The following is a 16,765-nucleotide window of genomic DNA, read 5'->3' as shown; positions in this document are numbered from 1 at the left end:
ACTTGAAAGATTTGAAGCAGGCATTAAGAGGGCAGATTAATACAGAAATAGAGTTTGTATCTCCAGCTTCTGGTGGAAAGTCCAGGTAGCCTCTGTCTTCAGTTTTCCCCTCCGCCTACATGTTTTTCATTTATCTGGGTTGATGTCAGTGGTGTGAGCAATGAGATGATTCTCCTTCCTTTCTTCATCTTGTAGATCCCCCCCCCCACCCCACCCCCGCCCCAAAGAGAACTTTCTCTAATCCTCAGGGAGAATTGGCTTTCAGGAGATCAACAGCTTCTACATAAGATGGAATGGCCACCCTGTGATTGCCAGAAACAATGATGGTGGCATTAAGGAAAAGGGGACTGTTAATTCACCAACCAACTGAAATCCAGAGCACAAGCAGAGAGAGGCCTTGATCACACTACTTTGTCACAAGTAGTGTGGCACTTATCAGTGGCAGGAGCTCCCCAGTTACAACCCAAACAACTTCCCTCCGAAGAATTAATTTTGACGCCTCTTGGCCCTACCCCTTTTACATCCAGATCAAACTCATTGATCCAATTTACTGCATACATTTCCCACGTGGGGAAACACTTGAGCTTCCTTGCCTGTGGTTATTCCCAGAAGCAGTCATATTTTAAGATGATTTTTCTCCTCTCTGTCCTCACCCTGGGTGGAGGGATGGTGCAGGAGACTGGCTGCTTTCTGTAATGTGTTTTCCTTCTCACAAGATCCAGAATGGCCTGGGCCTCCCAGAACTTTTCTCCCCATCAGGTTCTCATCTCTAAGGTTTCTTCTGTACCTTTGGAGTGGTTCTTCCAGGAAACAGTCTCAGTGTTTAAGAAATTGAGGGCACAGGGCAGCCCCTTCTCTCACCTGCAAGCTGCAGACATCACTTCCTCAGTGGTCCAGACGGTCCTCCTCAAACAAGGAATGTGCTTCTTCTAGGAGGGCTTCTCAAGAGTGAGATCGGCTAGTATCCTCCTGAGTTCCCGCTGAGAGATGGAAGAGGGATTCCCCCTTTCCCACCACTTCTGCCTCTCCCACCTCCACTCTCTCCAGGGCCCCTGAAGCAGATGTTTCCCAGCTCCACAGGCTTCCTCTAGGGGACACTGGCTGCCTGACGACTCCCCACTCCATAGTTTGGTTGGCACTTTGCGGTTACCTCTGAGCACTTCTGAGTCACCTTTCTGGAAAGTCCAGTCGGCTACCATCTCTTTTACCTCTCTTTTTTGCTCAGAGGAAGAGCAAAATTAACTTGCTAGACATTACAGAGTGAAGGATGCTTTCTTAAGGATTTAACCACTCAGAGCAGTGAAAAGCACCTCTCCTCAAATTATTCCCATTCTTCACTGCTTGTGATGTCCTTTGTACCATTTATATCACTCTACCTAGGTTAAAAATATTCATAATAGTTCTCTTAAAGAGTAAGAAAACACTTTTAACTAATAAATAGTTATTTAATAACAAAACCAAACATATACATGAAATGCACATAAATACTTTATAAATACTAATGTTTATATTTCATAAATATAATGTTAATAAACTCATATAACAATGCTATGAGATAGGTACTCTTATGATGTCCATTTTGCAGTCTAGAAAACTGAGGAAAAGAAAGGTAAATTCCCTATTCAGCTAGTGTAGTGAGTGGCAGAACTAGCGTTCCTTTTTTTGTCCCAGACTCTCTGTTTTGGTGTCCCCCTCACTGAGAGGAAAGAAAGAGCCTGGAGCTAAGAAGTCACACATCACCTGGAAATGGAGCATAAACCTGGGTGGATGCTACCCTACCTCCTCCCCCGCATTCATTCTCAGTAGGGCGAGATGGGCTGCTGGGTCTGTTGTGCTCAGGACCCGTGGGGACTGAATCCAGGAGGGTCCATTGGATGGAAAATTACTAAGAGGAGACATCAAAGGTAGGGGTATTCTTGCTAAAGTGGTCTAATAAGATTTTTACCTGGGAAGGCAGGCCAGTCACTTAGACATCAAAGATGGGGGACGAGGCACACCAGATAGCAAGGGTGTCAGGGGTTTCTGCTCAACTGACTCATCAGGATTCTTGCTAAAATCACACCAAATAGGCCCAAGACAGGACAAGGTCAACACTTCCTAGAGAAAGGGGTTTGGAGAGAGGAACCTGGCCAAAGTTTGGTCAAAGAGAGTCTTGGTCAACACACACACACAACAGATTTGCCTCCCTGCATTCCTTCTAGCATTACTTCTTTTCTAAGAAATTGGGGCAAGTTAGTGATCAGAAGACTTGAGTTCTAATCAAGACTCGAGTTGCCCCTTGTTTTTCCTTTTCATCCTTGAGCTCTTTTTCGTGGACTGCCTGAGAAGGTGCTTGCTGGTTGGGGAAAGCAAGAGAGAACCATCTCCTGGGGTCCGGTCACTAGCATTAGGTCTCAGTGGCCAGGACAGGTATACAAGAAGCAGGAAATGTAGAGCAAGTACCAGTTTCAAGGAGAACTTAATGTTCATTTTAACTTGTTTTCAACTGCATAACAATGTGGCAGAGGGGAAATCAGTGCCACCGAGGATTTCCTGACATGATTTCAAAGAATGTTCAGCATCCCTATAGATCTAAGCATATAACAGGGTCAAGAAAAATGGAAAAACTCTGCATGTGCAAGATTATTGAGTATTCTCTCAATACTCATGCAAGATACTGTCTTGAAGACCCTCCTAGGTTGTCTGATTCATTAGAGGCCTGTCCTTTCTTGGTCTTCAAAGATTTTACAACTCTGCAGAGACACACTTTAACTCATGGAAAGCTGAGAACGATGCAAATGATTCCTGTCCATAAAAAATCAAACAAATTTTTTCCTGTGTGTGTCGGGCTGGGGGGGCGGGCACTGATATTCATCCTGTGGAAAAGGCTGTTTTTGTATCTAGTAGCAAATTTAAATCAGCATTTCTGATTACCTATATGCATAACTGGACTTTGGCTTTGCCTTTGAACTAGTTGTAATATCTTATTTTTTGTTGTTATGTCCAAGTCATGTCCAACTCTTTTGTGACTCCATGGACTGTAGCCCACCAGGCTCCACTGTCCATGGGATTTCCCAGGCAAGAATACTGGAGAAGTTTACCATTTCCTTCTCCAGGGGATCTTCCCGACTCAGGGATCAAGCCCACATCTCCTGCTTGACAGGCAGGTTCTTTACCACTGAGCTACCAGGGAAGTCCAATATCTTACTAGTTCTCTCAATATTCATGAATAAAGTGTTTGATGTGTATTCAGTTTGTGTGAGAGTCATAGTTTTACCTTTTTAAAAAATTATTCTCTGACAATGCTGCTGCTAAGCTGCTAAGTCATGTCAGTCGTGTTCGACTCTGTGTGACCCCACAGACGGCAGCCCACCAGGCTCCCCCGTCCCTGGGATTCTCCAAGTAAGAACACTGGAGTGGGTTGCCATTTCCTTCTCCAATGCATGAAAGTGAAAACCCAAAGTGAAGTCGCCCAGTCGTGTTCTACTCTTAGCTACCCCATGGACTGCAGCCTACCAGGCTCCTCCGTCCATGGGAGTTTCCAGGCAAGAGTACTGAAGTGGGTTGCCAGTGCCGTCTCTGACAATAGAGAGCTAATAATAAAAATCATTTCTTACTCTTCTGTTCTAGGGTATAATATTAAGATTAGACCAGATGCCAGATCATGCTGACTCTCAAAAAGAGCAAGCTTTAAAAGTAAATGAAGTCTTAAAAGATTCCTTGCAAGGGGACTAGGGATTTGTTTATTTATTTCCTTATTTATTTTATTGAAGTACAGTTGATTTATAATGTTATGTTAATTTCTGCTGTATAGCAAAGTGACTCAGTTATACGTCTATTATTGTTGCTGTTCAGTCACTCAGTCATGTCTGACTCTTTGCAACCCCATGGACTGTAGCACACCAGGCTTCCCTGTCCTTAGTTATCTTTTTTTTTTTTTTCCTATCTTTAACTATCTTCCGGAGTTTACTCAGACTCAGATCCATTGAGTCAATGTTGCCATATTCCTGTTTATATTCTTTTCCATTATGGTTTATCTCAGAATATTGAATATAGTTCCCTGTGCTATACAGTAGGGCCTTGTTGTTTATCCATTCTAACTGTAATAGTTTGCATCTACTAACCCCAGACTCCCAGTTCATCCCTCCCTAACCCTGGGACTAGGACTTACAAAGCACCTTTAATTCATTGGTAGAGACTTCCTGGAGCATTAAGATGTACCTGAACCAACAGGAAAATATCAATTAGCAATGTAAGTCCAAATAAAGGATATGAAAGGTATGTCTGCAAGTACACCATGTGTATGCTAGATCCACACTAGTGGAGTTTGGACAAAATCTTTTAAGAGAGGGGTGGAGAAAACTAATATGGAGAGAGTTCTAAATTCTATTAAGATACTTAAGAACTGAGATTCTTTTTAGTGTACTTTTATAGTCCCATTTACCTATTCTTGCTTTTTTTTTTTTTTTTTTGCTTGCACTTTTGGTATCATCTATAAGAAATCATTGTCAAGATCCGTAGAATATCATTCAGTTTTTTTGAAGAAGGAAATCCTGCCATACGGTGACAACACGGATAAACCTAGAGGATGTTATACTAAGTGAAAAAAGTCAGTCACAGCAGGACAAGTACAGCGTGATTTCACTTATATAAAGTACCTAAAATCATCATAGAAATGGGGACAAAACGGTTGCCAGAGGCTGAGGGGAAGGGAAAATATCGTTACCATACAGTGGGTGTAAAGTTTCAGTTACTAGAGATCTGCTGTATACCATTGTGTCTAGAGTCAGCCATACTGTATTGTACATGTACAAATTTTTGATAAGAGGATAGATCTCATGTTAAATGTGCTTACCACAATCAATAAAAGTAACAAACTTTAAAAGAAAAAGAATTAGGGACTCTTTAGATTCCAACTTTTCTCTGTTCTTAATTCAAGCATGGCAACATAGATCAGAACGTGGCTGTAATGATGAGGGGGTGGCTGCTGACATTACCGAGCAGCTGTTTCATTTCATGCCTTTGATTTTTGGTCTCCTTTATCCTGCTGCTGCTGCTAAGTCGCTTCAGTCGTGTCCAACTCTGTGCGACCCCATAGACAGCAGCCCACCAGGCTCCTCCATCCATGGGATTTTCTAGGCAAGAGTACTAGAGTGGCTTGCCATTACCTTCTCCATTATCCTACTTTACATGAAAAAAAGATTGGAGGCAGTGAACAGTGGCTAGACTCACAAACTGCTGACTGTCAGCCTTGCTTTTCCCACTGCCCCTGATCTTTTCTACAGACAAAAGCAGACCAGAAATATAACCACCAGGGTAACTAATCTGCTGTCACTAAGTGGCTGAAAGGAACCCCAGGGATCAACCGGCCAATCTAAAGTCCACTTGCATCTGAGTCTCACCTGGAGAACTTACTAGAAATGTAGATTCATTTTCTCCTAAAGGTTGTGAACCAGTGGTGATTCAAATATACTTCAAAGTTTGTAGGTCGTTACATTTCAGCCCAAATAGCAAAAAGAGGGGAGGATGGTGCTTATCCTTTATGGGTCTTAAACACAAGTCAAGACAGATCCAAACTGGGCTCCAGGTATCTCGACATGTGGGCCCTCCCCACTGCCCTGCACCACTGCCTCTAAGGCACAGTTAAGATGGAGAAATGAAATGAGCTTGATCAAAGTGTTTTGCTCTTCACCATCTGCTCACCATTGTCAAACCATCTGTTCTTCCTCACGAACAATCTTGGCTATTAAGGCACTAAAGAGTGGTGAGTAGAGCTGGATTCTCAACCAGGATTTAAATTCTGAAATAGCTTTGAAATTTCCTAGCTTTGAAACCCTGGGTAAGTTGCTTTGTATCTCAGTGCCTCAGTTTTCTCATCTATAATAATAGTATCTATGGTGTTCTTCGGAAGGAATGATGCTAAAGCGGAAACTCCAGTACTTTGGCCACCTCATGCGAAGAGTTGACTCACTGGAAAAGACTCTGATGCTGGGAGGGATTGGGGGCAGGAGGAGAAGGGGATGACAGAGGATTAGATGGCTGGATGGCATCACCGACTCGATGGACATGAGTTTGAGTGAACTCCGCAAGACGGTGATGGCATGCTGTGATTCATGGGGTCGCAAAGAGTTGGACACAACTGAGTGACTGAACTGAACTGAACTATTATTATTGTGAGAGATATTCTAATTAATACAAACTGTGACAGTTTAACTAACACAGCTTGTGTGAATTCAAATTACAATATACAGAGAGTTCATCAATGGTTTTGGTAAAGTTGCAGGATACAAAATTAATACACAGAAATGTGTTGCATTTCTACCTACTAACAACAAAAGATCAGAAAGAGAAACTAGAGAAACAGTCCTACTTACCATCACATCAAAAAGTATAAAATAACTAAGAATAAACCTTCATAAGGATACAAAAGACCTGTACTCCAAATACTGTAAGACACTAATGAAAGAAATTGAAGATGACAAAAACAGATGGAATGATATGCCATGTTCTTACATTGAAAGAATCAATATTGTCAAAACAATTATACTACCCAAAGCATTCTATAAATTTGATACAATCTCCATCAAATTACCAGTGGCATATTTCACAGAACTAGAACCAAAAAAATCTGAAAATCTGTATGGAGACACAAAAAGCTCCAAATAACCAAAGCAATCTTGATAAAGAAAAATGGAGCTGGCAGAATCAGGTTCCCTGACTTCAGACTATACTGCAAAGCTACAGTCATCAAAACAGTATGGTACTAGCACAGAGACAGACTTACAGATCAGTGGGACAGGATAGAAAGCCCAGAAACAAACCCATGCAGCTATGGTCAATTAATCTATGACAAAGAAGGCAAGGCTATACAGTGGAGGAAAGACAGTCATTTCAACAAATGGTGCTGAACAGCTGCAGGTAAAAAAAAAAAAAACAAAAAACTGAAATTAGAACCTTCTTTAACACCATACACAAAAATAAACTCAAAATGGATTGCATACCTAAATGTAAGATCTGATAGTATAAAACTCTGAGGGAAACATAGGTAGAACACTCTGAATAAATCACAGCAATGTCTTTTCCTAGCCATCTCCTACAGTAATGGAAATGAAAACAAAACTAAACAAATGGGACCTAATTAAACTCTAAAACTTCTGTACAGCAAGAGAAAACATAAGAAAAATGAAAAGACAACCCTCAGAATGGGAGAAAATGTTTGCAAAAGGTGTGACTGACAAGGGATTAGTCTCCACAATTTATTAACAGCTCATGTGGTTCAATATCAAAAAAAAAAAAGCCCAATCAAAAAGTGGGCAGAAGACCTAAATAGATATTTCTTCAGAGAAAAAACACAGATGACCAAGAGGCACATGAAAAGATGTACAACATCACTAATTACTAGAGAAATGCAAATCAAAACTACAATGAGAGATACCCTCACACCAGTCAGAATGGCCCTCATCAAAAAATCTACAAACAATAAATGTTGGATAGGGTGTAGAGAAAAGGGAACTCTCCTACACTGTTGGTGGGAATGTAAATTAGTACAGCCATTGTGAAAAACAGTATGGAGATTCCTTAGAAAACTAAAAGTAGACCTACCATATGATCCTGAAATCCCACTCTTGGGTGTATATCCAGAGAAAAGTATGGCTTGGAAGGATACATGCACCCCAATGTTCATTGCAGCACTGCTTACAAATAGCCAACATGTGGAAGCATCCTAAATGTCCATAAACAGAGACATGGATAAAAAAGGATGTGGTATATATATATATATATATATATATATATATAGCCAATGAAATAGTACTCAACCACTAAAAAGAATTAGATAATGCCATTTGCAGTGACATAGGTGGACCTGAAGATTACTAAATGAAGTAAGCCAGACATAGAAAGACAAGTATCATATATCACTTATATATGCAGAATCTAAAAAAAAAATTACTAATGAACTTACTTACAAAATAGACCCACAGACTTAGAGAGTGAACTTATGATAACCAGTGAGGAAGGGTGCAGGAAAGGGATAGATTGGAACTTTGGAATTGACATGTACACACTGCTATATTTAAAATAGGTAATCAACAAGGACCTACTCTATAGCACAGGGAACACTGCTCAGTATTCTATGATAATCTAAATGGGAAATAATTTGAAAAAGTATAGATATATATAGACATACACACATATGCATAACTGAATATATTTGCTGAAACTAACAGAACATTGTTAACCAACTATGCTGCAGTATAAAATAAATATTATTAAAATTACAATTTGTATATATATATATATATATGACTACCCCCACAGCACAAGCAGAGAAAAGGACCCAGGGAGTAGGTGCCCATCTACAAGCCAGGAAGAGAACGTCATCTAAACTGTGCTGCCGTGTTGATCTTGGACTTCTGACCTCCAGAACTGTAAGATAACAAATTTCTGTTGTTTAAAAAAAAACAATATATGTATAGAGTTTAAAACAGAGCTTGATGTGTGTTACGTGCTCAGTAAGTATTAACTGTCACCCTTATTATTACTGGCTTCTTGCCTATGATTATTTCTTAACATAGGAGGAGAGTTTAACAATGAATTTGGCAGTCATGGGTATGATACTGAGGCATTTCCCCAGCTACAACCTTAGCCCACTGGCCCCTAACTTCCTCATTTGGCCCTATCAGTCAAGGTCACCGTCCTTGAAGTTCTACCCAGGTGCATGTTCAGTGGGGACTGAGCTTGGTTAGAGCTTGGCAAGAGGCAGATGCACAAAGCAGATCCCAGTCATGCCTCTGAGACTGTGTAGTACGTCATTGGTAGTTACTTTCCCTTGGTGAGCTTCCAAAAGAATGAAAGGTGTATTTTGGTATTCTATCTCCTGACGAAAATCAGAGTGGCATCTATTAAGACATGAAACAGACTCCTCAGATAAGAAAAATCTGAGACATCCCCTTCCCATTGTGATTGGATCTTGTTTTTCTATTAACCCACCCCAAGCTTTCCTACTAGACCCGCAGGTGGAGGACTCTAGAGTGGAGATAAACATCAAGATCAATTTACAGCATAAAAGGAGACCTAGACTTCATAAGCCTTTGTAGTATGAATCTCATCTTTTTAAAAGAAGATGACATTAAGAAGTGCTAACTACCAAACCAAAGTCTATCATTTAAGTAAAGAGCAATCATTACTTATGACAAAGCTGAGTGTGTTGAAGTATGCCCTGGAAGCAAGAATCACTTTAAATAATGACTCTTCTTGCTTTTTAGAGAACTCATGAGACTTGCCATGCACACTGCGGTGATATGTCATTAAAACCTCCCACGAATGTCACATTCCCTGCTCCTGGCCACAGAAGTCTTGGACCACCTGCAGGTAAGGCAGACTGGCAAGCATCAGGAGTCTCTGAGATGCTGCCTACTCATTAAACAACAGCTATTGGTCCTGTGATGTCCTAGGCCCTGGAGGCCATAAAGGATGTAGGACATTGCTCTGTGGGGCCACTTGCTATCTGTCTGACTTGGAGTAAATAATGCAAATCCCTTTGAACTTCTGTTTCCTTGTCTGGGACATAGCAAGTAAAATAATTTTTTATTAGTTAATTGATTCACTTATTTATTGGCTACACTGGATCTTCACTGCTGTGCATGGGCTTTCTCCAGTTGTGGCAAGCAGAACTACTCTCTAGTTGCAGTGTGTGGGCTTCTCATTGCTGTGGCTTCTCTCATGGAGAAGCATGGGCTCTAGAGCACTCAGGCTCAGTAGTCATGACACACAGGCTTAGTTGTTCTACAGCATATGGGATCTTGGTTCCTGGACCAAAGATTGAACCTGAGTACCCTGCATTGGCACACAAATTCTTAACCACTGGGCCACCAGGGAAGTCCTGGGAGCAAAATACGTATGTGTATTAGTGTATTATTTTTAGTGTATTATTTTTGGTGGCATAAGTTACAGAAAAAGCATGACTCAAATGCTTTAACAGTCATCTCACCTGTCACCAAGTGCACAGATACACCATGACCTGGGGCCTGTCTCTGCTTCACTTGGCTCTGGCCTCCTCCATCTGTGTTGGTATCCTTTACATAGAAATACCAGGCAAACATCCAGACACCACAGCATCCAGAGCAGGGAGAAGGAATATCTCTTCCCGTGCATGTGTGCTAAGTCACTTCAGTTGTATCCAACTCTGTGCGACCCTATGGACTGTATGTAGCCCACCAGGCTTCTCGGTCCATGGGATTTCCCAGGCAAGAATACTGGAGTGGGTTAGCGTTTCCTTCTCCAGGGGATCTTTCCAACCCAGAGATCAAACCTTTGTCACAAAATCTCTTTTTCTTTACTGAGGAAGTCTTCCCAAACCTCTCACTCCCTTGAATGTGATCACATGACCATCTATGACCCAGGCATTGGTGACAGATGTCATGAATGGTTTAAAGTATTCAGCAGTTACCCCTGGGCTGAGGGCAGACTCACCCTCCCCAAAGATAGGGTAATCGGAGGACAAAAACCTAAAGGTTTATATGGATGAGGAAGAAGCAGTAGCTGGCTGGTGTGGCAACTGGTGGTGTTTATTACATCACCCCACAAAGTTCTTGGGATAAACAGATGAGACGATGGATGAAAATGGCCTACTTGGTGCTTGGCACATGGAAATAATAGCAGCTGACATTTCTGAGGACTTAAAATGTGCCGGGCACTTCATATGAATTCTCTGATTTAATCCGTGCCCTGTGAGGTAGGAGCCATTATTGTGCCCATTTTACAGATATGGAGACTGGAGCCCAGATGAGTTAAGTAACTTGATCAAGGCAGACAGAATCTGCATTTAAACCTGAGCACTCTGACTTTAAGTCCTGCTCTCCATTCTCTAAGATTTACTGCACTGAAACGAAAGTCAAATTCATCACCACATCTCTGCCTTAATCTCAAGATATGTGTACACTCTGAGTTCAGTGGGATTCACACACGTGAAAAAATTAGAGAGCAATATAATATAGCAGCTAGTCACAATCTCTGAGGTTTAAGAGAGGAAGGATGTAACTGGTTCACACAGAGAAAACAGCAGAGGGTGACGCTGCCAGGAAGGCAGCAGAAGACAGGCCTCTATGGAGGCGTGAGTTTGGGAGGCAATGGAGAGCATTCCAGACTGATGTAGCAGCTTGGAGCTTTCAAGAATAAAAGGCTACTCTTATATGACCTAAGCAAAGGACCGTGGACTCCAGAGTGAATCCACTCTGTGGAGGAATGGAGAAGCAGAGCAGGGCTCTGGCCACAATATCTGCTGTAGATTTGGGCTGCCCCAAAGGTGGTGCTAGAGTTCAAACTCAAGGTAGCAGTGCACCTATCCTGGCCTCCAACCCCTCCTCTCCCCAAGAATTACATCCCTGTGCCTGCACTTTGGGTACCCAAGCCTTCTGAATGACTGGAGACCCATACCTAAACCTCACGTTCTCATGAAGTGTACTGTAGGTTCCGGAGCAGAGAGGACATTAGTATGTTGATGGAATGCCATCCTCTGAATGGAATTTCCAAGAGGAATCTGACTTGAGGGAGAGGATTTCTCTCTATTTCTTACACCACTTGCTGCAGCACCAACTTTCATGCCAAGAAGGACCTCCTAAGATCATGTTCTGGGCAGGGTGTCTGGTCACATACTCCAAAACTGATGTTTTTGAATCAAATCACTGTGTCTACATCCTACTTAGAGTCTTGTTGCTAATTGTTCAGTCACTAAGTTGTATCTGACTCTGCGACCCCATGGACTGTAGCACACCAGGCTTCCCTGTCCTTCGTCAACTTCTGGAGTTTGCTTAAACTCATGTCCATTGAGTCAATAATTTCATCCCACCATCTCATTCTCTCTTGCCCTCTTCCTCTCCTGCCCTTAATTTTTCCCAGCATCAGGGTCTTTTCCAACGAGTTGGCTCTTTGCATCAGGTGGCCAAAGTATTGGAGCTTCAGCTTCAGTCCTTCCAAGGCATCTTCAGGGTTGATTTCCTCTAGGACTGACTGGTTTGATCTCCTTGCAGTCCAAGGGACTCTCAAGAGTCTCCTCCAGCACCACAGTTCAAAAGCATCAATTCTTTGGCACTCAGCCTTCTTCATGGTCCAGCTCTCACATCTGTATATGACTACAGGAGAAGCCATAGCTTTGATTATCAGTTTCTTATTTATTGCCTTTTACCTTATTTAGTCTTCAAATTACTTCCCAAATTCCTCTGTAATCTGATATGTAGGCAACAGGTAACTTTCTAGCTTAATAAAATAGATTCAAGTTGGGACAGAATGGTCTTTGGAGTGAGCGATTGAGTTCAAATTGCAGCAAGGTCATTTACCCCTGGGAGCCTCTGGAGCACAGAATGAGCTTCTGAGGCAAAGACCACACATGCACAATAGCATAATACCCTATCCTGACAATGAGCAAAGTATAAGGAAGGTGTCTAGATCATTGTCTGGCTATAATTGGTGTTGTAAATGTTAGTTTTTTATTCGCCTCTGTCCTTTTCCCTTTATAGGGGGTGGGAGGAATGATCAAAGGAGTAAAAGCAAAAGAGCCTGTATGTCGTTTTCAGGATACCTGATTATACCACCAAGTTGCTGGATATGCCCTGGGGTGAGATGTTTACTTTCTCTGGTTCCATTTTCTCATCTACAAAAAGAGAAGGTTGAAGATGATATTTTTCGAGATGATATTTTTATTATATATTAATCTGCATTCCCCAAGTGCAGAGTCACAGGAATTCCCCTAATTCATCTGTCTCATCTCGGTTCCAGACTCATCTTCCCCAAGTGGGTGTGCTCCAGTTTCTTTCCTTTCAACTTGGCCTGCAGGATCCTTCCTGCCTCATATCAATTGTGAACTGGCTATTATCAAAGACTAACAAGTACCTACTGCCCACTTAGGGATAGGGCATGGCAGGCCCCAGCAATGGTGATCTCAGACTTGTCTAGACATTGACAGCAAGGCACTTGATAGCAAGATATCAGGGGAAAGGAATGTGAAGTCACCTCACCCTGTGGTTTGCAAACTGTGTACCTCAGGGACCTGGAGGTTCCTCAGTGCCCCTGGAAGCTGAGAGGACAGGGAGACAGTAACAAATGGGCCTTTCAAACCAGAGTGGGTTCACCTCCGATTCATTCACTTCCCAATTTTCAGCACATGTTTCTTCTGGAAGAAGAATCTAGTGGCGAAAAAGGAAAGAAATTCTTGAAAGTCATCAGTTTCATCTTACCCTTTTATTATATAGATAAGGAACTATAATTCATATTTCAAAAACCTCAGAATGAGTCCCATCCCCTTCATATCCAGATCTTCCACTTTCAGGGAAGTTATCCTAAGAAAGTAATTGTGAATTTCTGAGTATCAAGAATGTTCATCCTACTACGGTTTAAAATAGGGGAAAAAATTGGAAGCAACATCAAGAGAGGGGTAGTTGGACAAGTACTGGTACATTTTCAAACACATAATATTGGGATATCCCATATATCATAGAAGGAAATTAGTTATATGGAAAATGTGCTCATGATATATTGATAAGTGCAACACGCACACGTGCGCACACACACATGTTGTTCTGCCTCTGCCTCCATGTCATAGGAAGACTTTCTGGGAGCCTCTAAATGGGGCCTTGTTTTGCTCATGATGGTGTTCAGTTGCTGTGCACATTCAGCTGTCCCTTCTCACTGTCCACTGCCATTTGCTGTACATAGGAAGTCTGCTGGGTCCTTGGCTAAAACAGGTAACTCTAAGTCACATTTCCCCCTGATCCTAAAGCAGCCCTCTGTGTGTCCAGAGCTACACAGTCTTTCTTAAATGAGTCCATCCATTTCTGACCATCACTATCTATCCAGCAGCTCTCAAGTTCAGTTCTTCAGCCAGAACTAGAATAGACACTCCAGAACCTTCCGTCTTCTCTTTCTGCTTTTACTTATTCTGCCTCTCATTAAAAGAAGAAAAAAGAAAAACCGAGCTCCTCACTGTGTCTCAATTTATAACAGTAAGTATTTGCATGTACAGAAATCAAGGAAATTGCAAAAGGAATACGTCAAGTCTGTATATTGTCACCCTGCTTATTTAACTTATATGCAGAGTACATCATGCAAAATGCCAGCTGGATGAAGCACAAGCTGGAATCAAGATTACCATGAGAAATATCAATAACTTTAGGTATGCAGATGACACCACCCTAATGGCAGAAAGTGAAGAGGAACTAAAGAGCCCCTTGATGAAGGTGAAAGAGGAGAGTGAAAAAGCTGGCTTAAACCTCAATATTAAAAAAAACTAAAATAATGGCATCTGGTCCCATCACTTCATGGCAAATAGATGGGGAAACAATGGAAACAGTGACAGACTTTATTTCCCTGGGTTACAAAATTACTGCAGATGGTGATTGCAGCCATGAAATTAAAAGATGCTTGCTCCTTGGAAGAAAAGCTATAACCAACCTAGACAGCATATTAAAATGCAGAGACATTACTTTGCCAACAAAAGTCCATCTAGTCAAAGCTATGGTTTTTCCAGTAGTCATGTATGGATGTGAGAGTTGGACCATAAAGAAGGCTGAGCACTGATGCTTTTGAGCTGTGGTGTTGGAGAAGACTCTTGAGAGTCCCTTGGACTTCAGGGAGATCAAACCAGACAATCCTAAATAAAATTAACCCTGCATATTCCTTGGAAGAACTGATGCTGAAGCTGAAGCTCCAATACTGATGTGATAAGCTGACTCATTAGAAAAGACCTTGAGGCTGGGAAAGATTGAAGGCAGGAGAAGAAGGGGACAACAGAGGCTGAGATGGTTGGATGGCATCACTGATTCAGTGGATATGGGTCTGAGCAAGCTTCAGGAGATAGTGAAGGACAAGGAAGCCTGGCATGCAGCAGTCCATGGGGGTCCCAAAGAGTCAGACATGACTGAGTGACTGAACAACAAAATCAAGGAAAACAGGTAGTGGAATGTGTTTAGGGATTGGGAATGTGTGATGGACAGAATATTGCCCCCCTTAAAATGTGACTGCTGGAATCTGTGAATCTGCTAATTTACATGGCAAAAGGGACTTTGAAGATGGACATAAAAGGTCTTGAGATGGGGAGATTATCCTGGTTGGCCCAGTGTAATCACAAGGGTTTTTTTAAGAGCAGGCAAGAGGGACAAAGTCAGAGGAAGTGGATATGATGGTGGAAGTACAGATTGGAGTGCTGAAGTTTGAGGGTGGAGGAAGGGACCACAGCCAAGGAGTTCTGGCAGCTTCTAGAAGCTGGAAAGGGAAGAAAACCTGATCTTCCCCTGGAGCCTCCATAAGGAAAGTAGTTCTATCAGCATCTTGATTTTAGCTCCATAGGGCTCCTTTGGAGCTCCTTTCAGCCTTTTTTTTTGGATTTAAAAATTCGTTTATTTTGTTTTCATTCTTTTTTTTTCCTCAAGGAAAATTTTCAAAATATTATTAAAGTATAGTTGATTTGGAAGGAAAGTTATGACCAACCTAGATAGCATATTCAAAAGCAGAGACATTACTTTGCCAACAAAGGTCCATCTAGTCAAGGCTATGATTTTTCCAGTGGTCATATATGGATGTGAGAGTTGGACTGTGAAGAAAGCTGAGCACCGAGGAATTGATGCTTTTGAACTGTGGTGTTGGAGAAGAATCTTGAGAGTCCCTTGGACTGCAAGGAGATCCAACCAGTCCATTCTAAAGGAGATCAGTCCTGTGTTCATTGGAAGGACTGATGCTAAAGCTGAAACTCCAGTACTTTGACCACCTCATGTGAAGAGTTGACTCATTGGAAAAGACTCTGATGCTGGGAGGGATTGGGGGCAGGAGGAGAAGGGGACGACAGAGGATGAGATGGCTGGATGGCATCACCGACTCGATGGACATGAGTTTGAGTGAATTCCGGGAGTTGGTGATGGACAGGGAGGCCTGGCATGCTGCAATTCATGGGGTCGCAAAGAGTCGGACACGACTGAGTGACTGAACTGAACTGAACTGATAGTTGATTTACAATGTTGTGTTAATTTCTGCTGTACTGGTTGACTCAGTTATCCATATATATTCTTTAGTTATATTCTTTTACATTATGGGTTACCACAGGATATTGAATATAATTCCTTGTGCCCGGCAGTAGGACCTTGTTTTTTACCCATTCTAGGTACAGTAATTTGCATTTACTAATCCTGAACTCCCAATCCTTCCCTTTCCCCACCTCCTCCCACTTGCAACCACAAGTTTGTTCTCTATATCTATGAGACTATTTCTGTTTTGTAGATAAATTCAGTTGTGTCATATTTTAGATCCCACATATAAGTAATATCATATGGTATTTGTCATTCTAATTTACTTTGCTTGGTATAAGAATCTCTAGTTGCATTCATGTTGGTGCAAATGGCATTATTTCATTCTTTTTTATGGCTGAGTAATATCCCCTTCCCTAGTAGCTCAGTGGTAAAGAATTTGCCTGCAATGCGGGAGACGTGGGTTTGATCCCTGGGTCAGGAAGATCCTGTGGAGAAGGGAATGGCTACCCATTCCAGTGTTCTTGCCTGGAGAATTTCATGGACAGAAGAGCCTAATGGGCTATAGCCCTGGAATCACAGAGTTGGACATGACTGAGAAAATTATACTTAACTTATTATCCCATTATATATTTTTACCACATCTTCTTTATCTGTTATATGTTGATGGACATTTAGGTTGTTTCCATGTCTTGGCTATTGTAAACAGTGCTGCTATAAACATAAGGGCATGTGAATCTTTTTGAATTATAGTTTTCTCTGGGTATATTTCCAGG

General features: G+C 41.8%; 1 protein-coding gene across 4 annotated transcripts in view; it reads left to right on the top strand.

Moving 5' to 3' along the window:
• The window catches only part of RASGRP1 (RAS guanyl releasing protein 1), a 217,890-nt gene that overhangs the window by 107,984 nt on the left and 93,141 nt on the right, over positions 1 to 16,765 (top strand). For all 4 annotated transcript variants that reach the window (XR_008699090.1, XM_055537329.1, XM_055537330.1 and 1 more), the window contains 2 exons: positions 8,299 to 8,408; positions 9,246 to 9,351. The gene's annotated coding sequence lies outside the window, so the exon portion shown is untranslated. The remainder of the gene's footprint in view (positions 1 to 8,298; positions 8,409 to 9,245; positions 9,352 to 16,765) is intronic.

This window comes from Bubalus kerabau, chromosome 10 (genome assembly GCF_029407905.1).
Source record: "Bubalus kerabau isolate K-KA32 ecotype Philippines breed swamp buffalo chromosome 10, PCC_UOA_SB_1v2, whole genome shotgun sequence".
Classification (NCBI taxonomy): domain Eukaryota; kingdom Metazoa; phylum Chordata; class Mammalia; order Artiodactyla; family Bovidae; genus Bubalus; species Bubalus kerabau.
The sequence above is the reverse complement of the archived record's forward strand: the minus strand, read 5'-3'. Positions and strand labels throughout refer to the sequence as shown.